Source organism: Glossina fuscipes, unplaced genomic scaffold (genome assembly GCF_014805625.2).
Source record: "Glossina fuscipes isolate IAEA_lab_2018 unplaced genomic scaffold, Yale_Gfus_2 2, whole genome shotgun sequence".
Classification (NCBI taxonomy): Eukaryota; Metazoa; Arthropoda; class Insecta; order Diptera; family Glossinidae; genus Glossina; species Glossina fuscipes.
Window position 1 is genome coordinate 23,035,222 of NW_023998416.1, and position 15,477 is coordinate 23,050,698.

The following is a 15,477-nucleotide window of genomic DNA, read 5'->3' on the forward strand; positions in this document are numbered from 1 at the left end:
TGTAGTACAATGATTTCAAGTACAAAATACACTGTACTGTAGTACAAAAATTTTCAGTACGAAGTGCACTGTACTGTGGTGCGATGATTTCTAGTACAAAATGCACTATACTGTAGTACAACGATTTTCAGTACAAAATACACTATACTGTAGTACAAAAATTTTCAGTACAAAATACACTATACTATACCACATGTTCCCATTTTTCGCTAACATATCAAATTTCAAAAGATCGTTCAAAACAGTTCCCGAAAGAAAAGTTTGAATTTTTTTGCTCATTGGACAGGCGTTTTAATATAGATTCACGTGATGTAGGTGCATATAGGCGACATTTTCTAGTTTGGCCGCACCAGAGTGTCAAATTTGGGTATTCTCCCATAGCTATGTTTTGGTAACGTAGCAAATTTCAAAAAATCGATAAAAATAGTTCCTGAAAGCAAAGTGTGAATTTTTTTGCCCATGCAATAGGTACTTTTATATAGATTCACGTGAATATAGGCGACATTTTCTAGTTTGGCCGCACCAGAGTGTCAAATTTGGGTTTTTTTTCCATATGCATTTTTCGCTAACATACCAAATTTCAAAAAATCGGCAAAAATAGTTCCTGAAAGCAAAGTGTGAATTTTTTTTTGCTTAATCGATAGGTATTTTCATATAGATTCACGTGATATAGGTGAATATAGGCGACATTTTCTAGTTTGGCCGCACTAGAGTGTCAAATTTTGGTGTTTTTTCATATGCAGTTTTCGCTAACATACCAAATTTCAAATACCGTTAAAAATAGTTTCCATAAGCAGGATTTGAATTTGTTTAGTTTGTTTGAAAGGTAGTTTTATATGGATTCATGAAATGTCCACAAAAATATTTTCTTTTTTTAATATGGACGGATTAGGCTTTCAATCCAACTATATCTCAATTGTAATTATTTAACATGAGCTCTGTTAAGTCGTTAACGGAGGTATGTTAATAGAAATGGTAGGTGTCTTTACTAGTTAAATTCGAATTTATCTTCACACCCTTTGCATATCCTAAGACATATATAAGTGCTTTTTTTGGCGTTTTGGTTTGGACCAAGCAAATAAGGAATGTGGCTTATACATCCACTCTAAAAATATCTGGCAAGGTCTTAAAGGAAAAAATTTCCCTTTCTTTTTTGCAATTCTTTCTTCTGCTTAGATTCTCTTCTCTCTTCTTCGAACTTTCGACAGGTCCACCTGTTGCAATATCTCTGAAAATGTCTTCTGTATATAAAATTCGAAATAAAATTTCCCCCTTTAACCCATAAATGCGACTTTTCTATGCTCCTTTTATGCTCAATATGTTTGAAAAAGCTTAAATGAATTAAATCCTTGCACTTTTGCAATGAATTATTTGATTTTCAAAAACTTTCAAAAAAATTTTTGTAATAAATGTTGTTTTGCAATTTATTCAAAACACAAAACATAGTACATTCATCGAATCGTTTGTGCAAAGGTATATAATATTAAAAGTACGTTTATATTGCGAGGGTGACTTTGTCATTCCTCGGCACGAATTACGCATGAAAAAGAGCGCAACAATTAAATATGATTCGGCAACTTAGAGTCCCAAGTCCATTTAACTTTTCATCCGTTTGTGTTCAAAAACTAAAACCAATTTTCCAATATTCCAAACCTATTTTGTCGCCTTCAACGTCATCCCCCTCATATGCCAAAATTTTTTCCAATCTTCGAAACAGTGCTTGTAGTCGATATAAGAAAGGGCTTTCAAAGCCTTCTGCAATTCTGCTTATATCTTTTTAATCAAGTCAAAAATTCTTTTGAGTTTGGGAAATAGCCTAAATGAGGTGAAAACGGTGCTTCTGGAACGATATTGATGGAATTTTTTGACGAAATGGCCTCGAATAATCAATCCAATGTGAGACGGCGCGCTATCGTTGTGCACGATAAACAAGTGTTGCGCTTTTACAAATCCGACCTATTTTTGCGAAAAACTTCACACAAACGACGCTTAATACTGAAATAAGATTCCTTGTTAACACTTTCGACCGGTGCCAGGAATTCATAGCGGACAACATCATGATAATTGAAGAAAACTGTTAAAAAGTCCATCTTTGGGCGGCCTTGGCACGGATTTTAAATTAAAAGATGGCCAGTTAACGAATATGTTTGTTTGTCTACTTCGAACAATCAAACTGAAAACCCCAATCATTTCTCTTCTACATACAATAAGTATCGAGCTAAAGCTAATCTTAAGTACATATATAAAAATTGTTTTAATTGAACCCAGCTAACGATTCTCTATAAATTTTGTTTTGTTAGGTATTCGAGATGCGCCATATGACCAATAGATTGTTTTACTTGTTTCAACGTAAAGTAACATAAGTAAAACAAAAACAAAAAAAAAAATTGAAGTCAATATATTGCATTATAAATGCGAATCGTGGTCCGTAAATGAACCATCAGTTATAATGCATATGTAGACGCATAAATATCTGAGTTCAAGCAAACAACATAACTTATGCTCCGAACAAATGTCCACATTACATACGTACATACATACATACATACATTGATGCATACATACATTTTTAACTTAAACTCATAGTGCACTGTTTTGTCGACATTTTATTAGGTGTGCCTAACTGAAACGCCCAATGATTTGATCATAAAAGAAATACCAACGAATGAGTATTTATTTTCAGAAAACGCAATGTACGTATGAAACATGTGTACATATGTCCGTGTGTGTGCGCACATACCTAACCTTATATCGTCTATATAAATATTCTTTTATGGACTCTTTAAATAAAAATATGTGATAAACAGAAAAAAAAAGAAAAAAAAAGACAAAAAAAAAAAACAGTAAAGCAATTGTAAATAAATGAAATACCATTTGCACAACACATGAACATACATGCATCTATAAAAGGTACTCTAGCCTATAATTTTCTGTACTCGTATGTAAATAATTTTGCGGTAAATTTTTTTTATTTTTTTTTATTTTGCACGTTGGCTATTGGTCATAAATTGCTTTATTATATTATACAACATATTTAAATTATTAAGAGTTTTATTATTCAAATGTTGTTGGAAAACTCTTAGACATTATTTGATTACTAAAATTTGAACTGCATACCAAAATGACTAGATTTTGGCAACCATAATAAATTACTTTTAAGTTATTTAGGTAATTCGCAAATTTAAAAAATCACTTTATGAATTTACGGTGATAAGGTTTGATGATTTTAAAATCAACATAAAATGCCAAGTCAATATTCGCCATCTCCTTCTCGTTTATTCGAATAAAAAGGAAAGCATTACTCAAACTTTTTTTCGTTTTTTTTCTTTCATATACAATACTACCCAGTCACTCATGTGATGGTTGGAAAGAAAAAAAATAGGGAAGCGACTGTAACCTAGTGTGCGTAATCGGTAAATGTTATACCGTTAACGGCTAAGCACTCGCTATAATTGCAAGACTTTAACTACCGAGCGCTGAACTCTCCCTTAGTAATTATGATTCTTACCTACTCTTATGGACGTTGAGGGAACTTGTGAAAAATGTATAAGTTAATGAAATTTTGGCATAAGTAACTCTTATTTTAAGTGCATACTATCGTCTGGGATCCTCGGTCAGAGAGTAATTTAAGCGTTAAATGAATAGAACTCGTAACTACGTGCACTAGGAAGAGCGCTTATCATTACGCTTTGTGAAGGGCATTATAGCTAAGCATTGGATTTATGACCTCAAACAACTATATGTTCACGTTCTTCTATCGTGCCTTGAGCCTATTAATTTTGAACCCCTATTCTGTCAGAGAAGAAAACACTCGCATTAGAATTTTACTTTTATGAAAAGTATTATTATTATTATTAATTTAGCCCGAGAATAATTTCTAAGACTAAAAGGCTTAAAGCACTAGCTTCTAAGTCTTTCGACTTTATTAAAAACTCTACCGCACTTGGGATTTGAACCCACGACCACTGAGTTGCTAGTCGAGACTCTTGCCTACTCGCCCGCCCAGGAGGATTATGAAAAGTAATTTTCTATTCTACGTAGAAGTATGTGTAAATGTCAAAAGCAGGGCAATTTTTTTATCGCCCCATTTTCCAAAGTTGGCTATAAAAGCTTCAGAACTTTTTTTGAACCAAAAGATTGTAGAAATATTTGGATAGCAAGTTACGTGTACCACACAACTTTGTGGTCGCAAGACAATTTTGAAAAATTGGAGGAATGCTGCGACAACCCGGCCTACAATAGGAAAAAAGCTATATCTAAGAATTGTAAGCAGATATTGAAAAGATTAGATAAATAAATGGCTCATACTTCTTTGTTGGATGGTCTATTGGAGTTTCTCTACGAGATAGATTTTGAGTATAGGCAGCTCATCTACAAGATACGTGAAATTGCATAAGCTTTTTAAATGTTTTCATTATAATCATCTGAATACTTTTCTAAACATAAAAATATTGATCTACATACTATACGTCTAACTTATCTTTTAATTCATTCTATAGATTCCCTCTATACCTTACTCAACAAAGGCTTAATGAGAATAACTAAAAATATATGAATAAGTATCAAGATGTAGGAAAAAGGTAAATTATGCATTTTCCAATATATCTTTAGTCGATTATTACTTTAATTCTTCGAGAGGCACCATATAGCTCAGGCGATAATAGTAAATAAATAAAAAACACGATTACCTAAATTTCTCTTATATTACTCAGAACTTAATTATCTTGAATTCTATTGAGAATTATCGCAAATTATACAAATTTTTAAAAATAAACTTGGCGGCTTGGACGCAAGGGTACTTGAGAGAGTAAATATATAAATTCAGATCACGATCGACGCATGGATCCGCGCCTTCAAAATAATTCTTGCTTTATGAACTGAGCGTAGAAATTAAATTCTATTTTTTTTTTTGTTTATTTTTTTTTATTAAGTATGCAGAGAAAGGGTCGCAAGGATGTTGCGAAAGGCATAAGGCAATTGGACTTAAGTTCACTTTGTTGTTTCTCGTTTTATTCGATCAATGACGATGAAAATATTTTTCGCGAATCCTTTCATTATCACTTTATCCATTATCTAAGATCATCGAAAGATTTCGTATTCAAATCAATAAACAATTGCTACTAGAAATGCTATAAAAAACACGTAAGTAATTAATCGGAAATTGTCTTTGAAAACGCAAGCAAGACTAACAATCTAAAAATTAGCAATCAAATCATAACTTAAAAAACTAATATATATATATATATATCCACTTCCTATTCCTATTTAATTTTTTGTTTGTGACGCACTCTTGATCATTTAGGTCTGTCCATATGTCTAGTTTCTTATTTATATATTCACTTCCTATTCCTGCTAGTATAAAATATTTATTGTCTTGTTCGTAAGATACACGCGCACTCTCGATCATTTAGGCCTGTTCAACCGTTCAGTTGCTTGTGCGTCTCCCATCCGCCAGTGACAAAAACAGCTGAGTTACAAAGGGAACATCTACTCTAGCTTACCCCGTCGAAAGATAAGCTCACATTAGCAATAACGCTTTAAATGATTAAACAAAATCATGCTAAACAGAATTCTCTTAATTAATTATCTTCAAACAAGTGAAAGGTATATTTCAAATATATTCGATCATTCGGATATATTGAATCGTGTTGGAAATGTTTCAGACTATCTACGAAGTCCTTAAATAGCCTATTCACAGTTTGAAAAGTTTCCTTAATATACATAAAAAATTTAATTTATAGAATTAAACCTTCATTCCCCATCAAACGATAGCGAAATTTGGCAAAATATGTGATCGTCGGTAAGATTACAGCACAGCCACAAGCAGAAAGGACCACAGTTTGAAATAATACCGGTTTCCTTTAAACACTTATTTGGTCGTTGAGTTTATCACCGTTTCTAAGCGTAAGCCGTTCAATTTTTTTTTTTAAATATCAACTCTGCAATTGACTTTTTATATAAATCGCTTAATATTGTTTCCGACGTCTTTAGGACTAAAATAAGAACGAATTGACTTCATACTTAGCATATAACAATACTTAAGGACCTTTCTTATCGCACTCTTTGGTCCGATAAACATTGCTCTTCAATCTTGCATTCTACAAATCTAATGTAATCAGCAAGCTTCAAATCTGAGTAGTCTATGTGTTTTTTGATTTAAGTTTTCAATATTTGATAAAGCATTTATTATCTTCATGCCATTGTTTTTCTTTTAACTACATATAAAACGGTAAAGCAATTATAAGGCGATTCAAAATTTTGTTACCAAAACAAAATTTTTAATAAAAATTAAAAGATAAATCAAAGCGCTGAACTTTGTTTGAGGCAGTGTCATATGGTTTACAATAATAGTTTTCTTTCCTTTTTTGCGAATGAAAATTATTACATAAGAAAATCAGGTAAAAACACTATAGTGAGGCATGGTCCACTTCGCAATACCCTACACCAGTTCTACCCTAATATAGATATTCATATAATGACTTTTCAAAATAATAAATTATTATAAGGGAAGTGGACAAAATATCAGAAAAATTACTACGTATAGCCTCAAGACAAGACAACAAGACGGGCGGATGGACAAAATTAGATCGATGCAAAAAGTAACGCTACATCGATCGATCCTTCTGGGTGTTGCGTACATGCGCACAAGCTTTACATACTTTAACGAACTACCATAATTTGAAATCTGCGCAATAAGTATTCTTAAGGAATTCGATATCGCTTACATTCATCACAATCAGATATTAAGATGAAGCCTTTCAATAGCTTAACCTTAGAGCTTCTTCGTATTTACCCTTTCTTCCAGGAATTTTTCGAAATTCCTTTGACAAGTATAGCTTGCCGCTAATAAGACGAGAACAGAAATATTTTTAAAAAGCAAAGGGTTTCATTTTACAATAATTTTCATAAATGGTAATCTGATGCAAGAAAGCCAATTAAACTAGAAAGAGAAAGAAGTTACATTAAAGAATGATTGGTAGCGAAAGCAATTGAACAAAATTCACATACAACTATAATTATTAAAACTTTTTAAAATATTTTAATAGTAATCGTTGACAAAAATACTATAATTTTGATGATCGACTGATGTGATTAAGATTTTTTTTGTTTTTTTTTGAAAGTTTAATTAAAATTCCTTAAAAACCTCATTGAGACTTTACCTCTATAATAGATAGATAGTTTTGCGAAAAGAAAATCATCAATCAATTTTTGTAGCACTTACCTTAAGCTGTGCTGGGATTAGCACAAGTTTGCATAACGTTATACAAACATAAGAAAAAAGCTGATGACAACGTTAATGTTAACATAATTCCCGAAATAATATCGTTTCACAATTAAATAATGTTGTGTTGTATAATCCAGTTAGAATAATATAGCGGGAATAGACAAGTAATCCAAGGTAGTAATCATTTAACGGTAAGGCACTCTCCGAGTGATTTTAAGTAATTTTTTGTTTTACTTTTTTGTATCTTTTCTTATAATCTTAACGTTTTATATAAGGCACGAAAAATGTAAACACTATAGAAACAAAAAAAAAAAAAAAAAAAACAAACAAACATGCAAACAAATGAAGAACAAAAAATTGATAAATATAAGAAAGATTTAGTTTATTTACAACTTGAAGAGATATATTCTCGTCTTTAAAATAATTGATGAGCACAATTTTATTATTTAGCTGATGCTACATTTTTTTTGTTTTTTTTTTTTTTTGCTCTTAGAAAATTTATAAAAGAATTATTTTTCTTTTTGTTATCTCTCTTCGTTTTTTAATATATTCCAAGAGCTTACATATATACATATGTATATAAACATATATAAAAAATATTTAATGACGCTTTTTACTATATACATATATATATATATACCTAAATGTATAAAAAGAAAAAGCACATATTTTTCGAATTAACTCAGGGTTGCAGAGAAACAAATAAGAAAGTCATTTGCGATTGAAGACGAATCTTAGATACTCACTATCTTTTCATTATATTTAAAGCAAATTATATTTTAAACTATAAAGAAACTTTCACTCGATAATGGTTATGCTGGCTTTTCCGAATGAATGATCGCAGTTTCGCAGCTGCTTTTTCACATCTTCTTAGACAAAGCTGTGCAAACTAATGAAATTTTTCGGAAAAATTCGTTAGAAATGATAATCTCACGAAAAATTTAAATCAAAGCATACTCTCAGCAAGGCTTCGAAGCCGCAGGCACAAAATAATAAGAGCACTGCCGCTGTACAAGAGAATAGAGTAATGATATCCTAATTTACTAATTACATGTTGATGACTGCCACTATCAACTCTACAATGGCGGGCCCAAGTCCGAAGTTACCGATAGAGCTTTTTGTGGTCGTAGCTATAATGAGTGCTCAGTCGGTAAAAGCATAACATTTATCTCTCTTTCCTCCCATCTCACCGGCCGTCACCGAGGACATCGCCGGGCTGATTGGCCATATTAAAAAAAAAAAAAGAAGGAAGGCGCACCTTTTGCTATATCGATGGACTCAAAATCACTTTCTAAACTCGTCGATCCCTCTATCCGTCTTGTTTTCTTATGTTCACTCAACAGGCCGCAAGTTTTCAGATATTTTGATGAAATTTTGTACACTAACATGTTTTGGTCCCAGGGCAGAAGCTACTGAATATAGTTCAGCTCAGACCACTTTTCGAACCCTTCCCATGCATGTAAAGCTTTATTTTGAAAAAGATAGCTTGTGAGCTATCATAGGATTTTTGCTTGTTTCTTTTCTTTTTGGTTAATAAAATAACTTAACATGGCCCATGGTAAAGGAACGAAGCCATTCAGTTCATTATAACAATTTTATATAAGTTATTTACTCTAACACATCGAATGACATTTACCGGCAATTTGTACCTATTGTTAAATTTAATGCAGGGATGATTGAACCCTACAATCAATGTATATGCGCCAAGTCTCCTGCATTTCTACTGCGCTTTTTTGGACCTAACAAACCGTTTAGGTAAATTAGTATACCTCCATCAGTTAGTGATACGAATACAAGTAGAATGAGAGTCTAGAAGAATTTTTAAACAAAACAAAGTTAATGGAAGAGAATTAAAAAACAATATTTTAATTGATAATTTTTTAAATTACTATTTCATTTATTTATTTTTCCTAAGCTCAATAGATAGGTAAAGATATTCTTTTTTCTCTTGCATTTTAACCCGTGAAGTTATTTGATTTTGGTTTTTTTCTTTTGTTATTGTTGAATTTCTAAACAATTTTTTTATCCATTCCGTTTGATTTTTTTGGTTTTGCTGTATCTCTTTTTTTTTTTTTTTTTTTTTTTGAATTATTAACTTGACCGATCACTAAACTAATTGAATGTTGTTCCAAATCAGGGATTTTGGAGAGTATTGTATGTGTATTTAAGAAACTAAAAATCAAAAGCCTGAGAGCCAGAGAGAAACACGAATGGCCTTTTAATCATGAATTCGTTCTAGCATTGTTGTTTTTCTTCTTCTTATTGTTGTTGTTATTATTTTATTTTTTTTTTTTTACATTTTCATTATATTTCATGTTAATGTACATTTAGTAACTTATAGTATAGACGGCGCGACAACGACGTTAACGATAAAGTTAAATGAGTATTTGTTGCTTTGCTATACTGAACTGAGTCGTTAGTTGTATTTATATTATTTTAATTGTTGTTGTTGCTATTATAGGAAAGAATGTATTGTATTTTGTTGTTGTCGCGCAAATTTATATTCTTATATACATATATTTGAATATAATGCATATATATATATATTTTTTTACAATTTTCTACATATATACACACATTTGTACATATTCCTTTATACAATTTTTTAACACAAATACTTATTTATCTTTTTCACTTTAACTCTCTTTCAAATCTTTTTTTTTCTTTCTTTCTTTTTTTTTTTTTTAAGAAAAGAGAGCGAAAATTTTTGGCCAGTTCGTTTGTATTGTTTTCTTTTCCTTTTTTTTTCATATATTTTCAAATTTATATAATAATGTAACTTTGATTTATTTTATATTTTTAATTTTTTTTTTTTTTTTTTTTTCTTAATAAAGATTAAACTTCACCTTGTGTTTTAAGAGATTAATTTTTTTTTTTTTAATTTTTTTGCTTCCTTCTGTGTGACTTGTATTTTATTTAAAATATATACATATATATAGAAAAACGTATACATATATATATATATATACATTTATCTCAAGTCTTCACTTATACATTAATGAAAATTTTCCTCTCTTTTCATTTATTTATTTATTTATTTATTTATTTATTTATATATATATATTTTTTTTTTTTCTTTCACGTAAAGATTATTGCAATTCTTTCTAATAAAACCAGAAATTACACGATATTACTTTTCTATCCTTTACTTTTCTTTGAAAAAACATTAGCAGAAAAAAAAAAAACATTTCTTTGCTTTAAAAGTTGTATTATTTTGTTAAGTGCGCGTACTATGGAGAAATTGAATTTTTTTGAACCGCTTTACTCAGCACCGTAAACTAAACTAACCTGACTCGTTCGCGCAACACTTAGTTTTTCCTCAAAAATTCCATCGGAGATTCATACCAATGTAGTGATCGTTGTTCTTGTTGTTTTTTTTTTTTTGCTGCTGCTGCTTTTCATAAACATTGCAATCTGTGTATATTTTAGTATGTTATGTTTTGGTTGTCGTTTATTTTTTTTTTATTTTTGCTGTTGCTTGTATCTATCGTTATATATGCACGTGTATGTATACGGGTATCGCATTTTCTGCTACATGTACCTGCTATTTAAAATTTACCGTATATTGTCTATGTAGTGGTATTCGATTAAAGCACATTTCAGTGATTTCTTTTAAATGATGCTCTTCGGCTAGTTTTAAAACTGCTCTCAAAACTCATTCTCTCGGTCCGTCTTTCACTTTTACTCTCTCGCGCTCTCTCCCTCTCTCTCTCTCTCGCTCTCTCGCTCTCTCTCCCTATCGCTCGCTCACCCTCTCTCAATCTTTCTGTTTCGCGTTTGTGTGCGCGTTGTTTGTTATTTACTCAGTTCCACATAACGCGATCGTTTAGCTACAACATTCCAATTCATCTATTCACGTTGCATACATTCTGAATGCACGACTATTGAGTATAAGTATTTGACTTGAAATATTGACTATGTATTTGTGTTATTTGTATACGATTTATTCTGATGAGATTCAACGAATTAAGTTCAAATTGGAAATATATTAAATTTTGTTCTTTTGACTACTAATAATAATTTTGATAGGATTAGAAAAAAGTAATTTGCCTAAAATATATTAAGCCTTAGAGTAAGAGAGCACCTCAATTGATCGCAAATAACAATCTTTTTTAATATCCATTAATTAATTAAAGTGAATGTATTAAATTTTTCCTTCCGAAAAACTTGAGATTTTTGAGATTAAACAAACAAAAACTCTATAATGAGTACCCTACATCACTTCGTTTAATACAGTAATTCATATAGTCGCTTTTCAAAATAAGACCTTATACGGGGAGTGCTCAAAAAAGTGACCCGATCCGAATCATTTTCAATAGCGTTCAATTCGGTCGAACTGTAGGCTGAACATAAGAAACAAGACGGACAGATAGACAAATTTAAATCTTTGGATCACTGGATCTGTCTCAAGTGTTTCTGAGTATCTGTAGAAACTTAAAAAGTCCTTCTACCCCAAGTAATATAGGGTATAAAAATAGCGGTAAAAGTTTTGACTGGTTTCAAACTTATATTTTTCCAAGATTCTTCAAAACTTCCTTCAAGTAGTTATAAGGAAACAAAAAAATAACAGAAAACATTGTGACATTTGTCAATCCATGTTGTTAACCGTTTGTAAATGAGTCAAGATTCTAAAAAAATCACCTATAATTTCTAATATTACATCAACCAGGACAATAACGCTTCCCACGTTTTCGTAAAATGCATTATCAAAATCAGCTGGTTACAAGTGGTGTTCTTGTTTCCAACCCGGAATCTTTAATGTTAAATATGTGTCACGTTCTGATGTGCGAACTATTGATCAAATCTATATAAAATTCTCCAAATAGAGAAAAAGACGGGCACATTTAATCTTAGCGCGTCGCCCATAAAAGAGTTTTGAATCATTTACAAAGACTTGGTTACGAAAAGAAGCTCAATAGCTGCATACCACATGCAGTAACAGTGCAAAAATCTGATGAATTTTTCCTTCAAAGCGGGCAATGAAAGTGAATTACATGCGCGATTAATGTACGAAAAAGTTTGTGATCCAAAATAGATGAATCGGCGAGCAGGATTGCAAAATCCAGATTTGCGTCACGTAAGGTGATATTCGATGCGCAACTGCGCACAAGATTACAAAGTCCGAGTTACCATCACGTAAGATGACGTTCTTGCATTCGGTGGATTTTGTCGTCTTCCATCGTCACATGCCTTTTAGACGATTCCGTAACAAATTGCGATACCTTGGCTTGCGGTATCCGACAATCATTTGTTTTACTTCCTACAGCAGTCTCCTAATCATGTAAAATTGGCTTCAAAGGAAATCTGTGAATGACTCATGGTACAGTTTTTAGCCTAGAAGTTCTACAGTGATGGCTTAACTGCTTTATCACATAGGTAGCAAAAGATTTTTGGTCGAAATGGCACACACTTTATCCCACAAAGTTCACTAAAGGTTGTCCCAAAATTTGGACAAAGTTTGAATTAAATAGTAAACAGTTATAAATTTCTTTTTTATTGTAATTTTTTTATTGAATCATAATGTACATTGGACAGAGTTCTGTATGGCACAGCACATCGGGCAAAGCGTCATGCACGGCTTTGCTAGCATATGCACACTCTTGCATAGAAATAGCTACGTTTCATCGATGCCCGGTCAATGCACGGGTGGTTGTGGGCTTGTTGGCGTAGACCTTTGACTTCAAATATCGTTCTATGCAACGGTCTTAACTTAATCATGGTCACATGGTTTGCTGTACTGAACTTTTACAATATTTTAGATAATTTTTAGGTTTGTTTAACAAGTATCGATGATTGCTTGGACATGTCCGTTTTCCATATCGTATTTAAAAGCATCGAGCAAAAAAATGTGTGCCACGTGCGGCAGAAGGATATGCAATCATCTAATGCATACACATATCTGTTGCAAACGAAATAAGAAAATTAGTACACTTCGCCCGCCTTGAGCTGCTGTGCACAAAAGCAAACCATTCAGCTATGGTGAAAAATCCAAAACTCGAAGATTCCTAAGATAGTCTTTACACAGGAAAAAAAAAAAAAAAGAAAAAAAGAAGGAGGAAAAAAAGCTTCCAAAGTATTTTGTATTCAAAATGCTTACAAAATGTTGCTTTTTTTAGTATTTTATATTGAAAACTTAAAAGATCCGATTCTTTTGTCGGCTCAACCGGCTGGCTGGTCGGTACACTTTTGATGTGAAGCGATAATAAAATAATTGCGATAAACTATCTATTCTTACTCTTTAAAGGTTTGCATTATTTGGATTTGCGAGTTGTTTGCCACAGCCAACACACAACAATAACAGGGCACCGAAAAAATACTCAAAAAATAATAAAAAAAAAAAAACAAAAAACAGAAAAAAACTTTGCAACTAAAACAACAACAACAAACAAATAAAACTCTTAAAAGAATCTCTTACAGAACTGACGAGGACAAAAAAGAATATAGTGAAGTTCTTATTGTAAAAATCTTGAAAAAAATAATAAATATAAATAAATACATACTAGCAACAACAATAATAAAAAAAAAAAAACAATAAGAATAATAAAAACAAATACAAACATAGTTTAGAAAACAACAAGGAGTACCTGCAAGCCTGACAGCATTTTATTGAAGAACATGGGCAAACGACAAAATCTCTTTTTCTGTAGTTTTTTATATTTATAGCCGGCACTACAAGCATAAGAATACATTCACTCCTTTCAACGGTTTAATAAAAAATGCAAGCATATCATGAAGGATTCCTACCTTAAATAAGAAATTCTAAATCATTTTAAGTAGATTAAGATCTATCTCTCTCTCTCTCTCTCTGTCTTCGATCACTCTTTAGCAGCGTATTTAAATAAGCAAGTAGATTATAGTTGAGATATTTTACTAATTTCCGATTTAAAAGAATAGGCATAAAGTATTGACTAAAAACCTCCATAATCTTTCCAATAGTTAAAAAAAAAAATGCCTATCAAGGGCTAGATACAGTCATAATCAAGTCTAATTATCCGTCTCTTCTTTGCTAAAAAATGACGGTGCACAAAACAGTGAGATACGCTAGAGAGTGAGATAGGGCACATCATCTAGAGTATGAAGTGTCAAAACGAGGTTGCCTAGCTCTCCGCTAAAGAATAACGCTTGAGAGTTCGCTTTGCCCTCGACTTATTAGGATAATCACAGCCGGCCCGAAACTCCCTAAAGCATCGTTCTCAGCTATCAAGAATGATCTTATAAAATCGTAGGTTAGACGGCGTAGAGCAACGTTATACTTCCGTATAACATAGATCACAAATCTTTAGTGCCTTAGCCATTCAATATCCTTGGACAAATATCGATAGAGCCCATATCATGTGCTCCGATCAACCACACCCCTCTATATCCGTATTACCGAGAGCAGCTAAAATGAACTGAGGATAGGATGACTATAGGGAAAAAAAGTTTTCTTAAAAAAGAAGAACTTCTTTCAATACATCCTTTGTCCTGTATCCGAGTACTTTAGTGGTGCAAATGTATTGACTTAAAAATAGGTCAAAAGCCATCTCATGATTCACTAATTCAAGGCCGTATGTAGGTGCCGTTACATTATTCGTTTAATCCTTTTTCATAAATAAATGGATGTCCAATAAGTCAAACAAATCGATTGGGATGAGAAATGTGTTAAATGAATTCTTAGCATCTTATCTTCTCTCTCCTTATTACTTAGGATAGTTTGGCATGAACATGGACTAAATAAACTCATATACAAACCTCTGTTATTTGTGTGTTCAAGTACGTTGTTTGGAACTGAAAATAGGCCAAGGCCATGTTAATATAAGTGGAAGGCGCACTAAATTGACTAACCAAGCTTAGAGGTCTGCTTTAGCTAATCAATAGAGTAAATAATTTGAAGAGACTAGAAACGCTTTCAATTTATCCCCTTCTCTCCCTCTCACTCTAGCGACCACGAAAGCGATTAGGACGCAAAAAGCACTAAATATATCCGAAGTTCATTTTTGACGTCGGCCCAAATTCACGTTAGAAGCGTATTGTACTTCATGTAGTGGGTGTCTAAAATTCGTTTTCAAGTATGTAGATGATGGTTTTCTCACTTGTTTCGCTGTTGTTGTTTTTATATAGAAGCGAATGTGAATCCCAGTAGCTGGAAAAAGAACATTTCAAATGTCGGGAGGCAACGCAAGCCGCAGCTAAAATAAATATATTGAGCCAGCTCGCTTAGTGGATGTATGTGCGTGAAATTCCAATGGTTGTTAGCTTGGTATGCTTTGGTA

The 15,477-nt window shown here is 32.0% G+C and overlaps 1 protein-coding gene across 8 annotated transcripts in view; it reads right to left on the reverse strand.

Moving 5' to 3' along the window:
• Positions 1–10,376, reverse strand: part of LOC119633973 (protein expanded) — a 59,508-nt gene extending 49,132 nt beyond the window's left edge. The window contains exons 1-2 of one of the 8 annotated variants that reach the window (XM_038027841.1): positions 10,360–10,376; positions 7,223–7,518 (exon numbers count right to left, since the gene is read on the reverse strand). The gene's annotated coding sequence lies outside the window, so the exon portion shown is untranslated. The other 7 variants (XM_038027837.1, XM_038027843.1, XM_038027840.1 and 4 more) reach the window with 7 other exon arrangements.
• Between the last annotated feature and the right edge of the window lie 5,101 nt (positions 10,377–15,477).